The following is a 24,320-nucleotide window of genomic DNA, read 5'->3' as shown; positions in this document are numbered from 1 at the left end:
CTTTTCCTTGTTTAATTTCTGCAAATCCAATTCCCAATTCCCTTTACAATTCAAGCCATTTATATTTCTTGCACTTTAAGATTCTGCAATTTACATTTCTTGCATTCTAAGTTTCTGCCATTTAATTTCTTGCTCTTTAAGATTCAGCACTTTAAATTTCAGTTCTCCTCTTTAATTTCATGCAATTTATCCATTCCTTTTACTTTCCATGCAATTTAAATTCTGCAAATCACAAACCACTCAACAAAATCTTGATTCGCTTGACTAAATCAACCACTAAACTAAAATTGCTCAATCCTTCAATCCCTGTGGGATCGACCTCACTCCCGTGAGTTATTATTACTTGATGCGACCCGGTGCACTTGCCGGTGAGTTTTATGTCGGATTGTTTTCCACACATCAGCCGCGCTGAGATTAGCCATCCGGATACTGTTGCTGGATATAAAACCGAGATGGTGAAGGATTGACACGTCATCAATATGAACCTTACCATAAGGGGCAAGCAGCACCATGGCAAAGGCCACACCATCAAATTCTTTGTCATCCAGATTATAAGGGCCCACAATCCTCCGCTTCTTAGGAGGAGGACCAGCTGAAGTAGGGGAGAAGGCAGCACCAGAGGTCGCCATGGGCAGATCAGTAGAAACCGGCCGAACTCGAGGGGTCGGGATGACTTTCCTTGGCCCCTGAGGATCAGATTCCGGCTTCTTCGGGGGTAAATGCGAAGAGCTTTCCCCCGACGTCTTTTTCGACAAATTTTGAGTGGCCATCACCTTCTTTGCCTTACGAAAAACCTTCATCGAGTCCGAAGAGCTCACCATCTCTGAAAACCACAACAAAACAAGTTACACAGCAGATAGTAACAAGATCACAATCAACAGAAGATAATTTTCTATGAAAGAAGAGGTCGGACACTACCTAGCTCGAAATAGAGAAGAGCGGGATCCCCTAAAATCCTCTTAGTGTCCAGGTCAGGAGGATCCCCCCAGTGCTTCTCTAAAACACCCACAAAAGCCCTTTCTACTTCATTTAAACTCTCCCAGGGATACTTAATCACTACGAGATCTTTCTGCCACCATAAGGAGAAAGTCGACTCATCATTTTCATCCAAAAAGAAAGGGCAGACATCCTGAACAGCTCGGACTTTAAACATAGAAAACACTTTTCTACCCTGGGTAGCCTGAAAGGAGATCCAAGAAGCCTTTTTCTTGGCCACCCCCGGTTTGGTCAGCACAAACAGGAAAAGGAAAAGGTGTAAAATAGGTCGGATACCCAACTCCTGGCACAACAGTTGGAAGATCTTCATAAAAGCCAAAGAATTCGGATGAAGCTGCGACAGGGCCACATTACAATTCCACAAAACCCCATTTTCAAATTCGGGAAAAAGAAGGGTAATACCTAAATGGGAGAAGAAATAGTCATAGGCATAGAAAAAAGGACGCTCTGTCCGATCTAAGGGAGGAAAACTAACTCTCTCTTCAAGGTCGGGCGACACCAGCTCATAGTTCTTTTCATCATCTCTACTGCTACATATCCTATGAAATCTCCTAAGTCTCTCACAATATTCCGGGTCGGCCACAGTAACACACATTAACACTATAGAATCCAACCAATCAGCAATACCAGCAGGTACCTTTGTAGACATCTCGACAATATTCTTACGAGAAGACATAAAGAAACTACACCTACAGCAAGAAAATAAGAAGTGTCACTACAAAACAACTCAGACAAAATCAAAGCTAAGACAAAAAAGTGAAGCAAGCACATATCAAATAAAAGGGTGCCCCAGGGTTCGTAAGAAACAAGGATATCATCGCCAATACCTAGGAATGTCCTTTGGAGGCAACAATGTAGATACCGCAAAGGAAGAACACGGGAGTCAAAACCCTAGCCCCTTCACCAAAAGAAAAAACACAACCAAAAATGGTTCACCTAAGCGCCTACATTTCCCCAAACAAAGCAACAAAGATAAAAAGATTGCAACTTTAAAGGAACAAGGTATGCAACAACCATCAGAAACACAAAGGAGGATAGCAGGCGAACCAGAAAAGTATAAAATAGAGACACCAACCTGTGAGAGAAACAAGAAACGACGAGCGCACAGTGAAAGCACCCACAATCCACAATCACCGCTCGAAAACTCCAAAAAGGAAGGAAGCATGAGGCAAAAACGAAAGGGCCAGACGAATGAAAATATTTCACAGAAGAAAGAAGGAAACTGAAAGAACCAAAAACCTCTCTAAATTTAAATTGAATGAGGGAATTGGTGCACGAAATTGTAAAACACACTTTTCACAACTCGTACCACTAACCAGCAAGTGCACTGGGTCGTCCAAGTAATACCTTACGTGAGTAAGGGTCGAATCCCACGGAGATTGTTGGCTTGAAGCAAGCTATGGTTATCTTGTAACTCTTGGTCAGGATAATAATATTTCTCAGTTTTGATTAGTAGTAAATAAAAAGCATGGATTAAATAATACTTGTTATGCAGTAATGGAGAATATGTTGGAGTTTTAGAGATGCTTTATCTTCTGAATCTCTGCTTTTCCCCTGTCTTCTTCTTCACGCATGCAAGGTTCCTCCTATGGCAAGCTGTGTGTTGGTGGATCACCGTTGTCAATGGCTACCATCCGTCCTCTCAGTGAAAATGGTCCAGGTGCGCTGTCACCACACGGCTAATCATCTGTCGGTTCTCACTCATGTTGGAATAGGATCCATTGAACCTTTTGCGTCTGTCACTACGCCCAACCCTTGTGAGTTTGAAGCTCGTCATAGTCATTCAATCCCTGAATCCTACTCGGAATACCACAGACAAGGTTTAGACTTTCCGGATTCTCAAGAATGCTGCCAACGGATTCTAGCTTATACCACGAAGATTCTGATTAAGGAATCCAAGAGATACTCATTCAATCTAATGTAGAACGGAGGTGGTTGTCAGACACGTGTTCATAGGTTGAGAATGGTGATGAGTGTCATGGATCATTACATTCATAATATTGAAGTGCGAATGAATATCTTAGATAGAAACAAGCGTGTTTAAATGAAAAACAGAAATAATTGCATTAATCCATCGAGACACAGCAGAGCTCCTCACCCCCAACAATGGAGTTTAGAGACTCGTGCCATCAAAAATTACAAAGTTCAGATCTAAAAATGTCATGAGGTACATAAATAATCTCTAAAAGTTGTTCAAATACTAAACTAGTAACCTAGGTTTACAGAAAATGAGTAAACTAAGATAGATAATGCTGAAATCCACTTCCGGGGCCCCTTGGTGTCTGCTGGGGCTGAGACTTGAGCTTTTCATGTGCCTGGGCTGTTTCTGGAGTTAAATGCTAGGTTGTAAACTGTTTTGGGCGTTTAACTCCAACTTGTAACATGCTTCTGGCGTTTAACGCCAGAATGGAACATGGAACTGGCGTTAAACGCTAGTTTACGTCGTTTATCTTCGAGAAAAGTATGGACTATTATATATTGCTGGAAAGCCCTGAATGTCTACTTTCAAACGCAATTGAGAGCGCGCCAATTGGACTCCTGTAGCAACAGAAAATCCTTACGAGTGCAGGGAGGTCAGAATCCAATAGCATCAGCAGTCTTTTTTCAGCCTGAATAAGATTTTTGCTCAGATCCCTCAATTTCAGCTAGAAAATACCTGAAATTACAGAAAAACACACAAACTCATAGTAAAGTCCAGAAATATGAATTTTGCATGAAAACTAATAAAAACATATTAAAAAGTAGCTAGAACCTACTAAAAACTACTTAAAAATAATGCCAAAAAGCGTATAAATTATCCGCTCATCAGGAATAAAACCCCAAAGGGAATTAAAAGCCCTATTAAAAGTCTTTAAAAGCGTTCACTTAAGACCTAGGGTGATGCACCACATTTAAAATGTTTCGCGTCTTAAAAACACGAAACTTGCTCAAGAAAAGGACGGACAGAACGGACCGGAAGATGGTTGAGCACGACTTCCCCGAAGAGGCCGAATCTAAAAAACGAGCACGACCTCATGGAAAGGATGAAGCTCAAGCAGGGGCACTATTTGTACACCGATCCGAGCTACAAGGTCTGAGCTGGCCTAAAATAAATAAACCAACCTCTTGAAAGGTTGGTCCATTACCGACCTCTTTACAAAGAGCTCAGAAGACCGCAATAGAGGCCCAAGAAGGCCTAGAACAAATGGACACTGCCCACCAGAAGGCGATTAACCAAAAGATAAAGATCTCCTCCCTAAAAGATAAGATAAGATAACCAACTTATCTCAAAGGAAGATCGTCAAGCATTACTATAAATACACTGGAGCACCCAGTTATAAGATATACTTCAATTCTACAGAAAACTTGCCAAAAGCCTTTGCTAACTTAAGCATCGTAGTCTCTTGCAGGTACCACCCCCTCCAGTGAGCGAAGACCAGTAGCACCTCCCACTCCAACAAGTTGGACACAACAGCCTTGATCAATCCAGAAGATCTCGTCTGAGATCGACTTATCAGTTTCAGGTAACCCTCGGAACACTAACCTTTGCCCCAAGTGCCTTGTTTGAGTCGCAAAATAGCTTAAATTTAAAGTAGTTATAATCGCGAATCTTCTTACCAGTGGTTTCTAGTAATCAACCAAGCATTTCCAAAGCTGCATCTTCGCGGGCAGCCTTTTCAACCAAAGAAAAATGACCCTTTGTAACCATAGCAGCTTAAAATGGATTGCCAAGAATTACCACTGTGAATCCATAAAATGGAGTAAACTCTCTCAGAGATCTTTCTTGTTTAAAAAAGCATGGACCAGGTATTTCAAAATTATGGCAAATCTTCACCAGCCATGACTCCATGTTGTTGACTATGGCAAACTCAGGAATAGAATTTAGTTCCTCTTCAAGAATTATAGGAAGTCCTGAACAAAATCATTTGGTAGTCAACAATTACATTCATACTACAAAATTGTATACCACAACTTTCATGACAGGTTATAAGCACTTACATGAAACCAATCCATGCCACCGGCTACAGCCGGAAGAAAACACACCCTTCACTCCAGATACTCCCTCGCTCTGTGTTTCAAACATTTCCACATTTGCAGCTTTGTCAATATCAATGGAAACCATTCTCGATTTGAAGCACTGTAATGTGTGTTCATAGCTATTGATACTATGATACTCAGGAAAACTATAATTAGACACCTGCTCATTCGCCTCCTCCCAATTTGAGTAAACACTCGGGCGAGCCCCCTTCGTGACAGCAAAAAATAGATAGTGCTGCATGCGTTCTTCAATCCTAGAGAAACGCTAATGAAATCACAATCCTCCCCAACCTGAATGCTCACAGCTATGTATATTCCTTTGTTATTATTTAAAATAAAGGCTCAACTCTTTTGGGAATTTATTCTTCATTATATATTTACTTTGGTTAGTGGTTTTTTTGGGACATAGTCCGGCCTAGAAAAAATAGACCCGAACTGGATCCGAAAACCATTAGACAACTTGAATCCAAACCTGCATAAAATGAGAACTAATATGTACTCCTATTCTAGCCTTCTGATAAAATGGATGCCATAGGCATCATAAAATTAGTAAAGTATAGTTGCAATTAAACATACTATACAAGAAAGCTCAAATAAAAATCCGTTCATTCAACTTGAAATTCCATAATATATTCAACATGAAATACAATGAAATGCATAGTACTTAAGTAATTAGTACTGACCTTAAAATTAATAATGACAATCCCCCTAAACTTGCCATTCTCAGGAAAACACATGCAATCAACCTCAGTTATGGTGTCATAGCTCTCAAAATAAGTTTGAATATCATCTTCGGTTAAGTAATAGGGAATTCCTCCCACATATACCTTTGTAGAATTATTACAAGCATCTTGACTGAAAATATCACCCAACAAATAAAGAAGCAAAAATAAATAAATAAATACATAAATAAAAAAAGAAAAAAAGACAAAATAGTTTCTGCATATAATCACACTCCTACAATAATATTACTGAAAAACAAATCCAACCATTGCATTGTTATCGATTAGTAATATTACTGTTGTCATTCAACACTGTAGCTTGTGGTGCTTCCCCTTCTTCTTCTTCTTCTTCTTCTTCTTCTTCTTCTTCTTCTTCTTCTTCTTCTTCTTTGATTTCTCAGCTCATTAGGAGCTTCAGTTGCCACATCAGCATCGTCCTTTATCTTTCTCTTATTCTTCTTCTTACTGCCCAAACCCTCTGAGCCATTTTTCTTGATGCTTCCTTTAACTTTATTGGCAACTTGTGAAGAAGCTTTAGCTGGAGGGTGTTCCAAAGATCAAAGCTTTCAACATCTTTCTCTTTCTTGGATTATACAGGCTTGTGGGCAGTACAGTCAAGAAGAGTTTTGAGAGACTGAAAAGAAGGAAAAGAAGAAGAATGGGTATCAACAAGGTCTGAATTAAGAGGACTTATAAAATTTCCAAGGCTTGCATTATGAAAGAAAAAAAACAAACAAATAAAAGGTTCAGTCCATAAAGCACAAAAATGAATATATACAAATATTTCAAACTTGGAATCTCAATATTTATTATTCACGCATTAGACCATGTGCTGGGGGAGAATAAAATTTCCATACAAGACTGAAATTTTCTTTGTTAGATTACAAAGTCATTCAGCAATGCATATACTTTTATATGTGCAACACGCTAGTAGTGGACAACAATCCACTCTGTACGAGCCTCATGAGGAGGCTAATTTTGCTAATCCCAAACTAGAATACCCTGGTTGACTTACAATCAAAATGCACATACAGCCACAGCTATGGCCTTGTATAGCGACAAAAATTGTGGTCCTACTCATCTCTAATTCCATTTGATACAATTAGAAGATTCTGTTAAATTGAAAAAATGACTAAAATTCTTAGGCTTAAGCATATTTGTTGTTGAGAAAATCTGTTTACCTCAACTTACTTTTAGCTCGTTGTATGCGCTGACTCCAAATATTGCGAGTAAGCATGTGGCCATCTGGCACTCTTTAGCAACTTGGTCTCCTGTAGGATATATGTGGAGTGTGGTAATCAATAACCCATTCAAGAGAAAGGTTCTTACCATGTTACACTACAATTATAGCATCAAATAAAATGTAGCAACTGAAGTCAAGAATCCTGGATTTATTAGAACCTCTTCCAATCACACATCTTCAAAGATAAAAAAAGAATTCCTAAAGGGTAATCCTAAGCTAGTAACAGATTTTAAACATGTAAGCACAAGAAAGTATGTTTTTAATTGAGTATATAAAAAAATTGACGAGGCCAATATTCAACCTTGTCCTTCAACAACCTTTGGTTTTTGTTAAGGACCATGATAGTATTATGCAGTTCTGTAACCTTATCCTTCATATATGACACCAAGGATTGATACGGGATTTTACAATCTCGCATAACTACCAACAAGTGCACCGGGTCGTATCAGGTAGTAAATTCACAGTGAATGAGTGTTGATCCCACGAGGATTAATGGATTAAGCAAACAATTGTTAATTGATTATTCTAGTTAGACAGTCATATTTGGGTGATGAGCAAAATATAAACTGAGAATTAAATGACTTGAAATAAATGAAAGCAATAACTAACAGGAAAGTAAATGACGGAAATGTAAAGTGCTGGAAATTAAATTGTAAGAAGGTAAATGACTAGAAATGATAAGAATTACAAATAAAAGAATATATGGATCAAGAAATGTTGCATTCTCAAGATCAATTAATCATGCAATCATTAATCTCTTGATAAATTATAAGTGATTAAATTCCAATGTCTTGATAATTTAATCTCTCTTAACTTGATTAATTGCCAATGTCTTGGTCTAATTGCTCATGAGAAGAGATGAAGATTGGTATCTGATTTAGAGCCACACAATTTCATGAATCCAAGTATGGGTTGATTATATGTCACGTATCAATTCCATACCCAAATTCACAATAATTGAGAGAAAGAACTTCAAGCATTAATTCTATGATTTCTTTCTCAAATCTTCCTAAGAATTCAAATTGGATTCAAATTCTTTCTCAAGACAATTGAATCCTTGAGATGAAGAACGAATATTATTTCTAAAGAAATAATGAAAGAAGAATTGAAGATGAAGAATCAAATATATCAATCCATTAAATTGCAACAGGTCTCTTTTCTCCCAATGAAGAGAATTAAAAAATTATAACTAATAATTACAAAATGAGTATGAAAGAAAATAGAAGAGGAGAAGAGAATGAGAGTGAGAATTACTCAAAGAACATAAGCATAAACAAAATAACTTGGCATTAAAGTAAATAACTAGAAATAAATAACTCAAATTTAAATGACTTGTAGTAAAACTGAGAGAAACATTTTTACAAACACTTTGAAGACATAAATGTGCATAAGTAAATGACAAGAATTTAAATAGAACAATTAAATAACAAGAATTAACAGACAAGTAAATGACAAGAATTAAAGGACAAGAATTAAATGAAAGCTAGTAAATGATATGAATCTTAAGATAAAGCAATAAATGAATTAGAAGAGTAATATGAATTAAAATATTAAGGATTAGAGATACTGAATCTTCATGAATCAATGAGACCTACTCCCTTCTCAATCATGCAAAGTTAGATCTATGGCAAATCATAAGTAATTGAACCCCAATTCCTTGGTAATTCAATTTCTCTTGAGTTAATCAATTGTCTATTCCTTGATCAATTGCTCATGAGAAAAGGTGAAGTTTGCTTTCTAATTCAAAACCACATCATTCTTGTGAGTTAGATTTAGATTGATTATATGTCACTTATCAAATTCCAAATCCAAAATCAAAAGAATGATGAGACAAGAGTTTCAAGCTCAATTCCTATTATCCCTTTTCCAAATTCTCATAAAAATCAAGTGAGATTCAAACTATTTTCTAATAGATTTGAATCCTTGTAATGAAGAATAAAACTCTCTCTTAGAACAACAAAGCTTGAATCAAGAAGAGAAAGATAACATCAATTCGGTATTGTTCAATAGAGCTCCTCTCCTTTATGGAGGAGTTAACTACTTATAATGGAAGAAAAAAATGGGTATGCAGTATGTACAAGGGAAGAATGGTGAAAAAGAAGAGAATGTATGAAGAATGTGCCCAAAGAAATGGGTCAAGAGAGGTGCCCTAACAATGTATCATCTATGGGTTTTTATACTAATCTAGAACTTAAATTCAAATGCAAACTAAATTTAAATTACATTAAATTCAAATTTCCTAACTATTTCTAGAAGATTCTTGATTGTTAATGGGTCATTTGTGGCTTTGATTGATTGAGAATTATGGATTGAATGAAGCTTTAGACATGTTTCACAGTGAGTTTTACGAGCTAAAAGATGCTCATTGTTCGTTGTCCAAATGAATCTCCATCATAGACTATTATATATCGTTGAAAAGCTCTAAATGTTAGCTTTTCGCTTTATACATTTTTTCTCATTTGAGTCTTTGGGCAGGTCCCCATTGGCGAGGTACCTAAGGATAGGGAAGGTTCAGGAGTGTTGATTTGACATAGCCAGGTTTGCCAAGGTTCTGGCCGCGATGAATGGTGTCTTGATGACTTCCTGGATTAGTGATCGGTTACCCGAGACCGACTTGGTACTTGCTAGTTTCGAGAGCAAATCAACTCTCGCATCCCATTTCCTTGGAATCTATCGGATGGTCACTTCATCAAATTCGGCGGTCAATTCTTCTTTTTTGGATAAGTACTGTTGTAGCAGAGGATTCCGTGTTTGGTAATCCCCATTTATTTGGGAGCTAACTACCTGGGAGTCACTGCAAGCTTCCAGTGTTTTGTGCCGATTTCTTTGGCCAGTGTTAATCCGGCTAGGAGGGCTTCGTACTTTGCCTGATTGTTGGAGATCGAGAATTCATATTGAATTGAGTGTTCAATAGTAATCCCGTTCTTGTTTTCCAATATTATTCCCGCTCCGCCGGAGTTATTGTTTGACGATTCGTCGACATGGAGTTTCCATAGCTGTAATTTCACTCTCCGAAGTCATTTTGGCAATGAGATTTGACATGGCCTGAGCCTTCATCGCATCTCTGGGCTCAAACCGGACTTCGTACTAGGATAGCTCAACTGACCAAGAGAGCATCCGTCCTGCCAAGTCTAGCTTCTGGGTACTTGTTTGACAACTTGATCTGTTTAGACCACAATAGGGTGGCTCTGGAAATATTGTCGGAGCCGTCGGGATGCCGTGATTAGTGCGTAGGTATAACAACCTACCACACAAAGCCTTATGCTATAGTTGAAAATCAGAGGTGGTGAGGTATTACGACCTCTAAAACAAAAAAGTAAAAAACATAGTATTTGAAAGAATATAATTTAATTAGGAGCCTGTGAAGGAAGGATAAAACAAAAGCAAAAAATTGTTATCACACACGTAGCGTTAAAGGTAAAAGAATCAACATACAGAAACGAAAGACATATATATATATATAGGATTCAAAAGGAGATACATAGCAAACACTAGTCTCGACCTGCGAAGAAAAGACCAGCTAGAAAGTATATTATAGAACCGAAAGTGTAATCAAAATATAATCCTGCTTTTCTGAAAATCAACCTTTAAGAGGTATATATATATATATATATATATATATATATATACACAAAAGTGGAGAAATAAATATCTCTAAGCAAAAAATAAAAAATATAAAGGAGTCTTCGCTGTCCAAGAGAATCCAACACGCTCAGTGAGGTGTGTCACGTCCTGTATCCAAAAAATAATAAAATCTACAACAGGTGAGAACCCGAAGGTTCCGAGTAGGGTAACAGTTCCAAATAGAAATGATGTAAAAATACATGAACCCGCTAGGCAATCCTAAACTTCAACACCCAAGATTCAAGCCTATGATATACTAAACCAATACAGGGTAAACATACTAAGTCCTCATCTATCTCAGTGCTCCTTATCCTTTGTCCTTCATAACACATCTCAACAACTTCCTTCTTAGTATCACATCAAGCCAGTATATGGTTCAGTAGTTTATTCAACAGTAACAAACACAAGTAATAAGGTGCAAACACAATTAAAAATAATTAGGGGTGTTCGCGGTGCGGTTTGGTTCAGTTATTTGAGAAAAAGTCATCCAATCCAATTTTATATTTATTTTTCGGTTCAGTTTGGTTGGTTTTTTATCAATACCAACCAAACCAAATCAAACCAATTGAAACCGGTTTGGTTCGGTTAGGTTTTTTTGGTTTTCCAAATAATTCAAAAAATATCCCGTTCTAAACTTCTATCCATACCCTAAAATCAAATACCAGAGCATAACTCAAATCAACAAATAATAAAAAACCAAATTAAGATCACAACTAAAGAAGAAGTAATCAGATCCAAAATCCTAAGCAAAACTCATAACATAACATACAATCAAAATAAAGAAGTAATCAGATCCAAAACACTAAACAAAACTCACAACCAAGAACAAATAATCAGTAATCAAAGCTAAAAATCAAAATAACAAATCAGAACGTATACAAGTATCAGATTTGAACCCAAAAACAAAACAACAACAAATACCCAGATCCAACAAATTTAGGACTGCGAATCAGAGATGCGAATAGCCTGAAGACGACGACACTACGAACTACAGAGAAGAGGCTACAGACCATTCTTGAAAACGACGGCATGGAGGACGACGTGAGGAGGACAACAGGAGGAAGATGATGGGAGGAGATGGCGGCTTCTGTGCATGGAGGAGACGGCGGCTGCTGTGCATGGAGGAAGGGCGGCCGAGAAGAGGGAAGCACGACAAGGAAAGCCACCGCGAGGGTGTTGTCCGGCGACGTCAGGGGCTTAGAGAACGACGGCGTGTGAGGGTGGGATGTGGAATTTTCTACCGTATGGAAAAAGAAAGTGAGAGTGGGGGAGAGGAGGGAGTTAGGGTTCATGAGTGGCAGCTGTATGCCTGTTTCTTACCGGAAGGGGGTGGGGGTTTGGTTTTTATATAGGTTTTTTTAGTAAACCGTTTCGGTTCAGTTTTGTTGGGGCTTTTCAAATCAAAACCGAAAACCAAACTGAACCGCAAAAAAACTGCAAAATATCATTTTTCAGTTTTTTTTAGTTTGTTCGGTTATCGGTTTTTTCGGCTCGGTTGGTCGGTTTTGTTCGGATTGGATCGGTTTTTAACACCCCTAAAAACAATCATAGCAATTAGCTATTAGATAGATATATTCACTTAGGCAAACCAAACACAAGATGCAGACTCAAGTAATTGTACATAGATGCACATGATGCATGCCTATCCTACTGGCCATAAGCTCATGTGTTGGTTATGTTGTCAGACCCGACTTGGGTAAGCGGGATTAACCAACTGTCCTTACCCTTAGGTTCCATAAAAGCTAGTGGGATTTACCAAACTGTCCTTGCCCGAAACATTCATCAATTGTACAAGCAGAATTTACCACCGTCTTTGGCAGCCAAATTAGTTCACAAGTAATCGGGATTAACAATTGTCCTTACCAGGTACCTCGAACAAGCGAGATTAATCACCGTCCTTGTCCAGAACAGATACCAATAAATATGCAAGCGGGATTTACCATCGTCCTTGCCATTGCAGTAATTTAGATCTCAAACAGTTCACAGTAAAATCTTTAATCAGTGTTATATTCAGTAGGTTCATTAACCATAAGCTTTCAGCAATATCTTTGATCCTTCAATCCATAATCTCATTCATTATACCAATTGAATCCATTCCATATCCCGACACTCATTCCGGAGCCTAACAACTAATTATCGAACCATATACAAGGGTTACAAGCTTGTTAGGAAAGCCAAATAGACAAAAATAGAGAAATTTTGAGAAAACAGAACCTGTGCATACGCATCACCCTTGTGCGTACGTACTGATCATAAATGCTTCGAAGCTTGTGCATACGCATGACTAGTTGTGCGTATGCACAACTTGAAAAACCCCTCTCGTGCGTATGTATCACCCTCTTGTGTACGCACGAGTCTTTACACTCATCATGACTAGTGAATGCACATAACCGTGTACATGCGCACATAGCCTAAAACTCTGATTTTTCTACAATATCTCAGAATTTAGTTTAAAACATCAATTTTCAATCGTTCATAACTTTTTCTACAAAATTCCATTTTCATTCATTCTTAAACAATTTTAAAGCTCTCATCATTACTTTTAGTTTAAGACAAATTTCATTAAATTTCAAACTCTGAGCACCAAGTTATGGCCCGTTTAAGTTGGTTAAAATTCTATTTTTACCCAAATCCACACTATTGCCTATTGTCACTAATTCTCAACCCAATTTAGTTCAAACTACTCCAATACCATTTCTAAACATTCCAAACACTCATTCATCAATTCCCAACTATTTCAAACCTAACCTACTCAATACTAACTTATTTAGCATGTCTCATGGTGGACGAAATTGTGATCACATCAATGTAGTATTCTTTGTTATTATATGGAATCATTATTATGGCTCTTTGCTATGTGTGGACACAACTCCGTTCAACTTAACCAGCAAATGTACTGGGTCATCCAAGTAATACCTTACGTGAGTAAGGGTCGATCCCACAGAGATTGTTGGTATGAAGCAAGCTATGGTCATCTTGTAAATCTCAGTCAGGCGGATAGTAATTGATTATTGGGTTTTCAAAAATTAATAGTAAATAATAAACATAAAATAAAGATAAAGTTACTCATGTATTTCCATGGTGGGAATTTCAGATAGGTGTGTGGAGATGCTGTGCTCCTTTTGAATCTCTGCTTTCCTACTGCTTTCATCCAATCCTTCTTACTCCTTTCCATGGCAAGCTGTATGTAGGGCATCACCGTTGTCAATGGCTACATCCCATCCTCTCAGTGAAAATGGTCCAAATGCTCTGTCACAGCACGGCTAATCATCTGTCGGTTCTCAATCAGGTTGGAATAGAATCCCTTGATTCTTTTGCGTCTGTCACTAACGCCCAGCCTTCAAGAGTTTGAAGCTCGTCACAGTCATTCAATCCCAGAATCCTACTCGGAATACCACAGACAAGGTTAGACTTTCCGGATTCCCATGAATGCCGCCATCAACTCTAGCTTATACCACGAAGATTCTGATTAAGGAATCCAAGAGATATGCGCCCGGGCTAAGGTAGAACGGAAGTGGTTGTCAGTCACGCGCGTTTATAGGTGAGAATGATGATGAGTGTCATGGATCATCACATTCATCAAGTTGAAGTGCAACGAATATCTTAGAATAGGAATAAAGAGAATTGAATAGAAACAGTAGTAATTGCATTAAAACTTGAGGTACAGCAGAGCTCCACACCCTTAATCTATGGTGTGTAGAAACTCCACCGTTGAAAATACATAAGTGAAAGGTTCAGGCATGGCCGAATGGCCGGCCCCCAAAACGTGATCAATGGCCTCCTAAGATGAAGAATAAAATAAAACTGAGACCAAAGATGTCTAATACAATAGTAAATTATCCTATTTATACTAGACTAGCTACTAGGGTTTACATGAGTAAGTAATTGATGCATAAATCCACTTCCGGGGCCTACTTGGTGTATGTTTGGGCTGAGCTTGATCTATCCACGAGCTGAGGCTTTTATTGGAGTTGAACGCCAAGTTGTAACGTGTTTTGGGCGTTCAACTCCGGGTTGTGACGTGTTTCTGGCGTTTTACTCCAGACAGCAACATGGAACTGGCGTTGAGCGCCAGTTTACGTCGTCAATTCCTGAATAAAGTATGGACTATTATATATTGCTGGAAAGCTCTGGATGTCTACTTTCCAACGACATTGAGAGCGCGCCATTTGAGTTTGTAGCTCCAGAAAATCCATTTCGAGTGCAGGGAGGTCAGATTCCAACAACATCAGCAGTCCTTTGTCATCCTCCTATCAGCGTTTTGCTCAAGTCCCTCAATTTCAGCCAGAAATTACCTGAAATCACAGAAAAACACACAAACTCATAGTAAAGTTTAGAAATGTGAATTTAACATAAAAACTAATGAAAACATCCCTAAAAGTAGCTTGAACTTACTAAAAACTACCTAAAAACAATGCCAAAAAGCGTATAAATTATCCGCTCATCACAACACCAAACTTAAATTGTTGCTTGTCCCCAAGCAACTGAAAATCAATTAGGATAAAAAGAAGAGAATATACTATAAATTCCAAAATATCAATGAATATTAATTCTAATTAGATGAGCGGGACTTGTTGCTTTTTGCTTCTGAACAGTTTTGGCATCTAACTTTTTTCATTGAAGTTCAGAATGATTGGCTTCTCTAGGAACTTAGAATTTCGGATAGTGTTATTGACTTTCCTAGTTAAGTATGTTGATTCTTGAACACAGCTACTTATGAGTCTTGGCCGTGGCCCTAAGCATTTTGTTTTCCAGTATTACCACCGGATACATAAATGCCACAGACACATGACTGGGTGAACCTTTTCAGATTGTGACTCAGCTTTGCTAGAGTCCCCAGTTAGAGGTGTCCAGAGCTCTTAAGCACACTCTTTTTGCTTTAGATCACGACTTTAACCACTCAGTCTCAAGCTTTTCACTTGAACCCTTCATGACACAAGCACATGGTTAGGGACAGCTTGATTTAGCCGCTTAGGCCTGGATTTTATTTCCTTTGGCCCTCCTATCCATTAATGCTCAAAGCCTGGGATCCTTTTTACCCTTGCCTTTTGGTTTTAAGGGCTATTGGCTTTTTATGCTTGCTTTTTCTTTTTCTCCCTAATTTTTTTTTCGCCATTTTTTTTCGCAAGCTTTTTACTTTTCACTACTTTTTCTTGCTTCAAGAATCAATTTGATTTTTCAGATCATCAATAACATTTCTCTTTGTTCATCATTCTTTCAAGAGCCAACAGTTTTAACATTCATAAACAACAAGATCAAAATCATGCACTGTTTAAGCATTCATTCAGAAAACAAAAAGTATTGTCACCACATCAATATAATTAAACTAAATTCAAGGATAAATTCGAAATTCATGTACTTCTTGTTCTTTTGAATTAAAAACATTTTTTCATTTAAGGGAGGTGAAGGATTAATGGAATTATTCGTAACTTTAAGGCATAGTTACTAAACACTAATGATCATGAAGTAGAGACACAAAACATAAATGAGCACAACATAAAAACTGAAAAGCAGGAAGAAATAAGAACAAGGAATGAATCCACCTTAGTGGCGTCTTCTTCTTGAAGGACCAATAATGTCCTTAAGCTCTTCTATGTCCCTTCCTTGCCTTTGTTGCTCCTCCCTCATTGCTCTTTGATCTTCTCTTATTTCATGAAGAATGATGGAGTGCTCATGATGTTCCACCCTTAATTGTTCCACATTGTAGCTCAAATCTTCTAAGAAAGTGTTGAGTTGTTCCCAATAGTTGTTGGGAGGAAAGTGCATCCCTTGAGGCATCTCAGGGATTTCTTGATGATGAGCTTCCTCATGCATCTCTTGAGATCCGTGGAGGGTCTCTCTTGCTTGCTCCATCCTCTTCTTGGTGATGGGCTTATCCTCTTCAATGGGGATGTCTCCTTCTATGATAACTCCAGCTGAGTAACATAGATGGCAAATAAGGTGAGGAAAAGCTAGCCTTGCCATGGTGGAGGGCTTTTCGGCTATTTTGTAGATTTCATTGGAGATGACTTCATGAACTTCTACTTCCTCTCCAATCATGATGCTATGAATCATGATGGCCCGATCCACAGTAACTTTAGATCGGTTGCTAGTGGGAATGATGGAGCGCTGAATGAACTCCAACCATCCTCTAGCCACAGGCTTGAGGTCCAGTCTTCTTAGTTGAACTGGCTTGCCTTTGGAGTCTCTTTTCCATTGAGCTCCTTCCACACATATGTCCTTTAGGACTTGGTCCAACCTTTGATTAAAGTTGACCCTTCTAGTGTAGGGGCGAGCATCTTCTTGCATCATGGGCAAGTTGAACGCCAACCTCACATTTTCCGGACTAAAATCCAAGTATTTTCCCCGAACCATTGTAAGATAATTCTTTGGATTCGGGTTCACACTTTGATCATGGTTCCTAGTGATCCATGCATTGGCATAGAACTCTTGAACCATTAATATTCCGACTTGTTGCATGGGGTTGGTTAGGACTTCCCAACCTCTTCTTCGGATCTCATGTCGGATCTCCGGATATTCATTTTTCTTGAGCTTTAAAGGGACCTCGGGGATCACCTTCTTCTTGGCCACAACATCATAGAAGTGGTCTTGATGGGCTTTGGAGATGAATCTTTCCATCTCCCATGGCTCGGATGTGGAAGCTTTTGTCTTCCCTTTTCCTTTTCTAGAGGATTCTCCGGCCTTGGGTGCCATCAATGGTAATGGAAAAACAAAAAGCTTATGCTTTTACCACACCAAACTTAAAATATTGCTCGCCCTCGAGCAAGAGAAGAAAGAAGAAGAGGAGAAGAAGAAGAAAATATGGAGGAGAGGGGGAGAGGTGTTTTCGGCCAAGAAGGAGAAGAGAGGTATGTGGTGTGTGAAAATGAAATAGAATGGAGGGGTTTATATAGGGAGTGGGGAGGGTGAAGATTCTGCCATTTAGGGTGGGATTGGGTGGGAATGGAAATTTGAATTTGAAGGTAGGTGGGGTTTATGGGGAAGAGTGGATGGATGTGAGTGGTGAAGGGGGTAATTGGGAAGAGAGATTGAGGTGATTGGTGAAGGGTTTTGGAAAGTGTGTAATAGAATTAGGAGGTAAGGTGGGAATATGTTAGGTGGGGATTCTGTGGGGTCCACAGATCCTGAGATGATCCTGTGGGGTCCACAGATCCTGAGGTGTCAAGGATTTACATCCCTGCACCCATTAGGCATGTAAAATGCCTTAGCATACCATTCTGGCGTTTAAATGCCGAAGTGGTGCACATTCTGGGCATTCAACGCCCAGATGCAGCATGTTTCTGGCGTTGAATGCCAGTTCTATGCTTGTTACTGGCGTTCAGCGCCAGCTTTCCTCTGGGCACATTCCTGGCGTTCAAACACCAGGATGTTGCTTGTTTCTGGCGTTCAGCGCCAGATTCATGCTCTGTTTTGGCGTTGAACGCCAGCCAGATGCTCCTTACTGGCGTTGAACGCCAGTAAATCCTTCCTCTAGGGTGTGATTTTTCTTCTGTTGTTTTTAATTCTGTTTTTTATTTTTATATTTTTTTCGTGACTCCACATGATCATGTACCTAATAAAACATAAAAGAAAAATAAAATAAAATTAAAATTAGATAATTAAAAATTGGGTTGCCTCCCAATAAGCGCTTCTTTAATGTCAATAGCTTGACAGTGGGCTCTCATGGAGCCACACAGATGATCAGGTCAATGTTGGGGACTCCCAACACCAAACTTAGAGTTTGGATATGGGGTCTTGACACCAAACTTAGAGTTTGGTTGTGGCCTCCCAACACCAAACTTAGAGTTTGACTGTGGGGGCTCTATTTGACTCTGTACTGAGAGAAGCTCTTCATGCTTACTCTCTTTTGTCACAGAGGGATGGCCATGTGCTTTAAACACAAGGTAGTCCCCATTCAATTGAAGAACTAATTCACCTCTGTTGACATCTATCACAGCTCCTGCTGTGGCTAGGAAAGGTCTTCCAAGGATGATGCACTCATCCTCTTCCTTCCTAGTGTCTAAGATTATGAAATCAGCAGGGATGTAAAGGCCTTCAACCTTTACTAACACGTCCTCTACTACTCCATAAGCTTGTCTTAATGACTTGTCTGCCAATTGTAATGAGAACAAGGCAGGTTATACCTCAATGATCCCCAGCTTCTCCATTACAGAGAGTGGCATAAGATTTATCCCTGACCCCAGATCACATAGAGCTTTTTCAAAGGTCATGGTGCCTATGGTACAAGGTATTAAGAACTTGCCAGGATCTTGTCTCTTTTGAGGTAAAATTTGCTGAATCCAGGTATCTAGTTCACTAATGAGCAAGGGAGGTTCACTTTCCCAAGTCTCATTACCAAACAACTTGGCATTCAGCTTCAAGATAGCTCCTAAATATTGAGTAACTTGCTCTCCAGTCACATCTTCATCCTCTTCAGAGGAAGAATAGTCTTCAGAGCTCATGAATGGCAGAAGGAGATTTAATGGAATCTCTATGGTCTCTATATGAGCCTCAGATTCCTTTGGATCCTTAATAGGAAACTCCTTCTTGCTTGAGAGACGTCCCAGGAGGTCTTCCTCACTAGGATTTTCGTCCTTCTCCTCCCTTGTGCATTCGGCCATATTGACTACATCAATGGCCTTGCACTCTCCTTTTGGATTCTCTTCTGTATTGCTTGGGAGAATACTGGGAGGAGTTTCAATGACTTTCTTACTCAGCTGGCCCACTTGTGCCTCCAGATTTCTGATGGAGGATCTTGTTTCACTCATGAAACTGAAAGTGGCTTTTGACAGACCAGAGACTAGATTGGCTAAATTAGAAGTGCTTTGTTCAGAATTCTCTGTCTGTTGCTGAGAAGATGATGGAAAAGGCTTGCTATTGCTCAGCCTATTGCGTCCACCATTGTTAAAGCCTTGTTGAGGCTTTTGTTGATCCTTCCATCAGAAATTTGGATGATTTCTCCATGATGAATTATAGGTGTTTCTATAAGGTTCACCCATGTAATTTACCTCTGCTATTGCAGGGTTCTCAGGATCATAAGCTTCTTCAGAAGCTGCCTCTTTAGTACTGTTGGATGCATTTTGCCATCCATTCAGACTTTGAGAAATCATGTTAACTTGCTGAGTCAACACTTTGTTCTGAGCCAATATAGAATTCAGAGCATCAATTTCAATAACTCCCTTCCTCTGAGGCGTCCCATTATTCACGGAATTCCTCTCAGAAGTGTACATGAATTGGTTATTTGCAACCATGTCAATGAGTTCTTGAGCTTCTACAGGTGTTTTCTTTAGGTGAATGGATCCACCTGCAGAATCGTCCAATGACATTTTCGAAAACTCAGATAGACCATAATAGAATATATCTAATATGGTCCATTCTTAAAACATGTCAGATGGACACCTTTTGGTCAGCTGTTTGTATCTTTCCCAAGCTTCATAGAGGGATTCACCATCTTTTTGTTTGATGGTCTGAACATCCACTCTAAGCTTGCTCAGCTTTTGAGGAGGAAAAAATTTATCCAAGAAGGCTGTGACCAGCTTATCCCAGGAGTCTAGGCTATCCTTAGGTTGTGAATCCAACCATATTCTAGCTCTGTCTCTTACAGCAAAAGGGAAAAGCATGAGCCTGTAGACTTCAGGATCTACTCCATTTGTCTTAACAGTCTCACAAATCTGCAAGAACTCAGTTAAAAATTGGTAAGGATCTTCAGATGGAAGTCCATAAAACTTGCAGTTCTGTTGCATTAAAGCAACTAGTTGAGGCTTAAGCTCAAAATTGTTTGCTCCAATGGCAGGAATGGAGATGCTTCTTCCATCAAATTTGGACGTTGGCTTCGTGAAGTCACCAAGCATTCTCCTTGCATTATTATTGTTGGGTTCAGCTGCCATCTCCTTCTCTTGTTCGAAAATTTCTGAAAGGTTGTTTCTGGATTGTTGTAGTTTAGCTTCTCTTAGTTTCCTCTTCAGAGTCCTTTCAGGTTCTGGATCAGCTTCAACAAGAGTGCCTTTTTCCTTATTCCTGATTATATGACAAAGAAGAGAAAAAGAAAAAAAGAAAAAGGAATCCTCTATGTCACAGTAAAGAGGATCCTTATTATTAGTAGAAGAAGAAAGAGGATAGTGGAAGGAGAGGGATGAATAGTCTGTATAGAGAGTAAGGATAGGGGAGGTGATAAGAGATGAAGAGAAGTGCTAGTAAATAAATAAATAAATAGAAAAAGATGAGAGAGGGATTTTCGAAAATATTTTTGAAAAGGAGTTAGTTATTTTCGAAAATTAAAGATAAGATATAATTAAAAATTGAAACTTAAAACAATTAAAAAGAATTTTTGAAAAAGGGATGATATATTTTCGAAAATTAGAGAGGGAAAAGTAGTTAGGTGATTTTGAAAAAGATAAGAAACAAACAAAAAGTCAAATAGTTAGTTGAAAAAGATATTAAAATCAAATTTGAAAAGATTAGAAGATAAGAAGTTAGATAAGATATTTTGAAATCAAATTTTGAAAAAGATAAAATTTTTGAAGAAGATATGATAAAAGATAAGATAAAAAGATGTGATAAAAAGATATGTTTGAAAAAGATTTAATTTTTTTTTAAAAAATTAAAATTAATTACTTAACTAACAAGTAACTACAAGATATGATTCTAGAATTTAAAGATTGAACATTTCTTAACAAGAAAGTAACAAACTTCAAATTTTTTAATCAATCACATTAATTGTTAGCTAATTTTTGAAAATATGATATAAAGATAAGAAAAAGATTTTGAAAATAATTTGAAAAAGATTTTTGAAAATTTTCGAAAAACAAAGATAAAATTGAAAAGATATGATTTTTGAAAAAGATTTTGAAAAGATAAGATTTTTAAATTTTTGAAAATTTGACTTGACTTGTAAGAAATAACTAATTTTAAAAATTTTTGATTAAGTCAACTCAAATTTTCGAAAATTATGAGAAAAATAAGGAAAAGATATTTTTTTGATTTTTGAATTTTTAATTATGAGAGAGAAAAACACAAACATGACCCAAAACATGCAAATTTTGGATCAAAACACAAGATGCATGCAAGAACACTATGAATGTCAAGATGAACACCAAGAACACTTTGAAGATCATGATGAACATCAAGAATATAATTTTGAAAAATTTTTGATGCAAAGAAAACATGCAAGACACCAAACTTGGAAATCTTTAATGCATGGACTCTAACAAACGAAAAATGCATATGAAAAACAACAAACAACACAAAACAAGAAAACATCAAGATCAAACAAGAAGACTTGTCAAGAACAACTTGAAGATCATGAAGAACACCATGAATGCATGAATTTTCGAAAAATGCAAGAAAAAATTTTAAAAGCATGCAATTGACACCAAAGTTAAAAATTGACTCAAGACTCAAACAAGAAACACAAAATATTTTTGATTTTATGATTTTATGAATTTTTTTGTATTTTTATTATTTTTTTCGAAAAATATTATTTGGAAAAACGAAAAATAAAAAAAAAATTTGAAAAATTTTTTTGAAAACTTTTTGAAAAGAAAATTACCTAATCTGAGCAACAAGATGAACCGTCAGTTGTCCATACTCGAACAATCCCCGGCAACGGCGCCAAAAACTTGGTGGACGAAATTGTGATCACATCAATGTAGTATTCTTTGTTATTATATGGAATCATTATTATGGCTCTTTGCTATGTGTGGACACAACTCCGTTCAACTTAACCAGCAAGTGTACTGGGTCATCCAAGTAATACCTTACGTGAGTAAGGGTCGATCCCACAGAGATTGTTGGTATGAAGCAAGCTATGGTCATCTTGTAAATCTCAGTCAGGCGGATAGTAATTGATTATTGGGTTTTCGAAAATTAATAGTAAATAATAAACATAAAATAAAGATAAAGTTACTCATGTATTTCCATGGTGGGCATTTCAGATAGGTGTGTGGAGATGCTGTGCTCCTTTTGAATCTCTGCTTTCCTACTGCTTTCATCCAATTCTTCTTACTCCTTTCCATGGCAAGCTGTATGTAGGGCATCACCATTGTCAATGGCTACATCCCATCCTCTCAGTGAAAATGGTCCAAATGCTCTGTCACAGCACGGCTAATCATCTGTCGGTTCTCAATTAGGTTGGAATAGAATCTCTTGATTCTTTTGCGTCTGTCACTAGCGCCCAACCTTCAGGAGTTTGAAGCTCGTCACAGTCATTCAATCCCGGAATCCTACTCGGAATACCACAGACAAGGTTAGACTTTCTGGATTCCCATGAATGCCGCCATCAATTCTAGCTTATACCACGAAGATTCTGATTAAGGAATCCAAGAGATATGCGCCCGGCCTAAGGTAGAACGGAAGTGGTTGTCTGTCACGCGCGTTCATAGGTGAGAATGATGATGAGTGTCACGGATCATCACATTCATCAAGTTGAAGTGCAACGAATATCTTAGAATAGGAATAAAGAGAATTGAATAGAAACAGTAGTAATTGCATTAAAACTTGAGGTACAGCAGAGCTCCACACCCTTAATCTATGGTGTGTAGAAACTCCACCATTGAAAATACATAAGTGAAAGGTTCAGGCATGGCCGAACGGCCAGCCCCCAAAACGTGATCAATGGCCTCCTAAGATGAAGAATAAAACAAAACTGAGACCAAAGATGTCTAATACAATAGTAAATTATCCTATTTATACTAGACTAGCTACTAGGGTTTACATGAGTAAGTAATTGATGCATAAATCCACTTTCGGGGCCCACTTGGTGTATGTTTGGGCTGAGCTTGATCTATCCACGAGCTGAGGCTTTTATTGGAGTTGAACGCCAAGTTGTAACGTGTTTTGGGCGTTCAACTCCGGGTTGTGACGTGTTTCTAGCGTTTTACTCTAGACAACAACATGGAACTGGCGTTGAGCGCCAGTTTACGTCGTCAATTCCTGAATAAAGTATGGACTATTATATATTGCTGGAAAGCTCTGGATGTCTATTTCCAACGCCGTTGAGAGCGCGCCATTTGGAGTGCAGGGAGGTCAAATTCCAATAGCATCAGCAGTCCTTTGTCAGCCTCCTATCAGAGTTTTGCTCAAGTCCCTCAATTTCAGCCAGAAATTACCTGAAATCACAGAAAAACACACAAACTCATAGTAAAGTCCAGAAATGTGAATTTAACATAAAAACTAATGAAAACATCCCTAAAAGTAGCTTGAACTTACTAAAAACTACCTAAAAACAATGCCAAAAAGCGTATAAATTATCCACTCATCATCTCATCAACTATATCCATTCACAACAATACACAACACTCATGCATCCAAATTCACAACCAACCAAATATCAGTCATCTCATTGTCATATAAAAATCTACACCACTTACCTCAACTTACCAAATAGAAAATTTCTATCACATCCTCTGGCCCAATTTTCATAACAATTACCATTTCCATCACACACACACACACACACACACACACACACATTCACATCATAATTCAAGCTATTCTAAAACCAAATAATCACCACAACAATCAACTTCATTCAATCCTATCCTAGAGACAATTAGCTTAGGTTTTCACAAAGTTTATATAATGCCTATTCGAAACTTAGACACGTAACATACCGATGGTGGTTTTTTCAATACTTGAATTTCCTTCCCTACCTGAATCAAGGCTCAACCAACTCCTCCAAGCCTCTGCCAATTGTTTCGCAATCATACCACGTACTCCAACCACACCAATTCAACCAAACA

Source organism: Arachis stenosperma, chromosome 3 (assembly GCF_014773155.1).
Source record: "Arachis stenosperma cultivar V10309 chromosome 3, arast.V10309.gnm1.PFL2, whole genome shotgun sequence".
Lineage (NCBI taxonomy): Eukaryota > Viridiplantae > Streptophyta > Magnoliopsida > Fabales > Fabaceae > Arachis > Arachis stenosperma.
The sequence above is the reverse complement of the archived record's forward strand: the minus strand, read 5'-3'. Positions refer to the sequence as shown.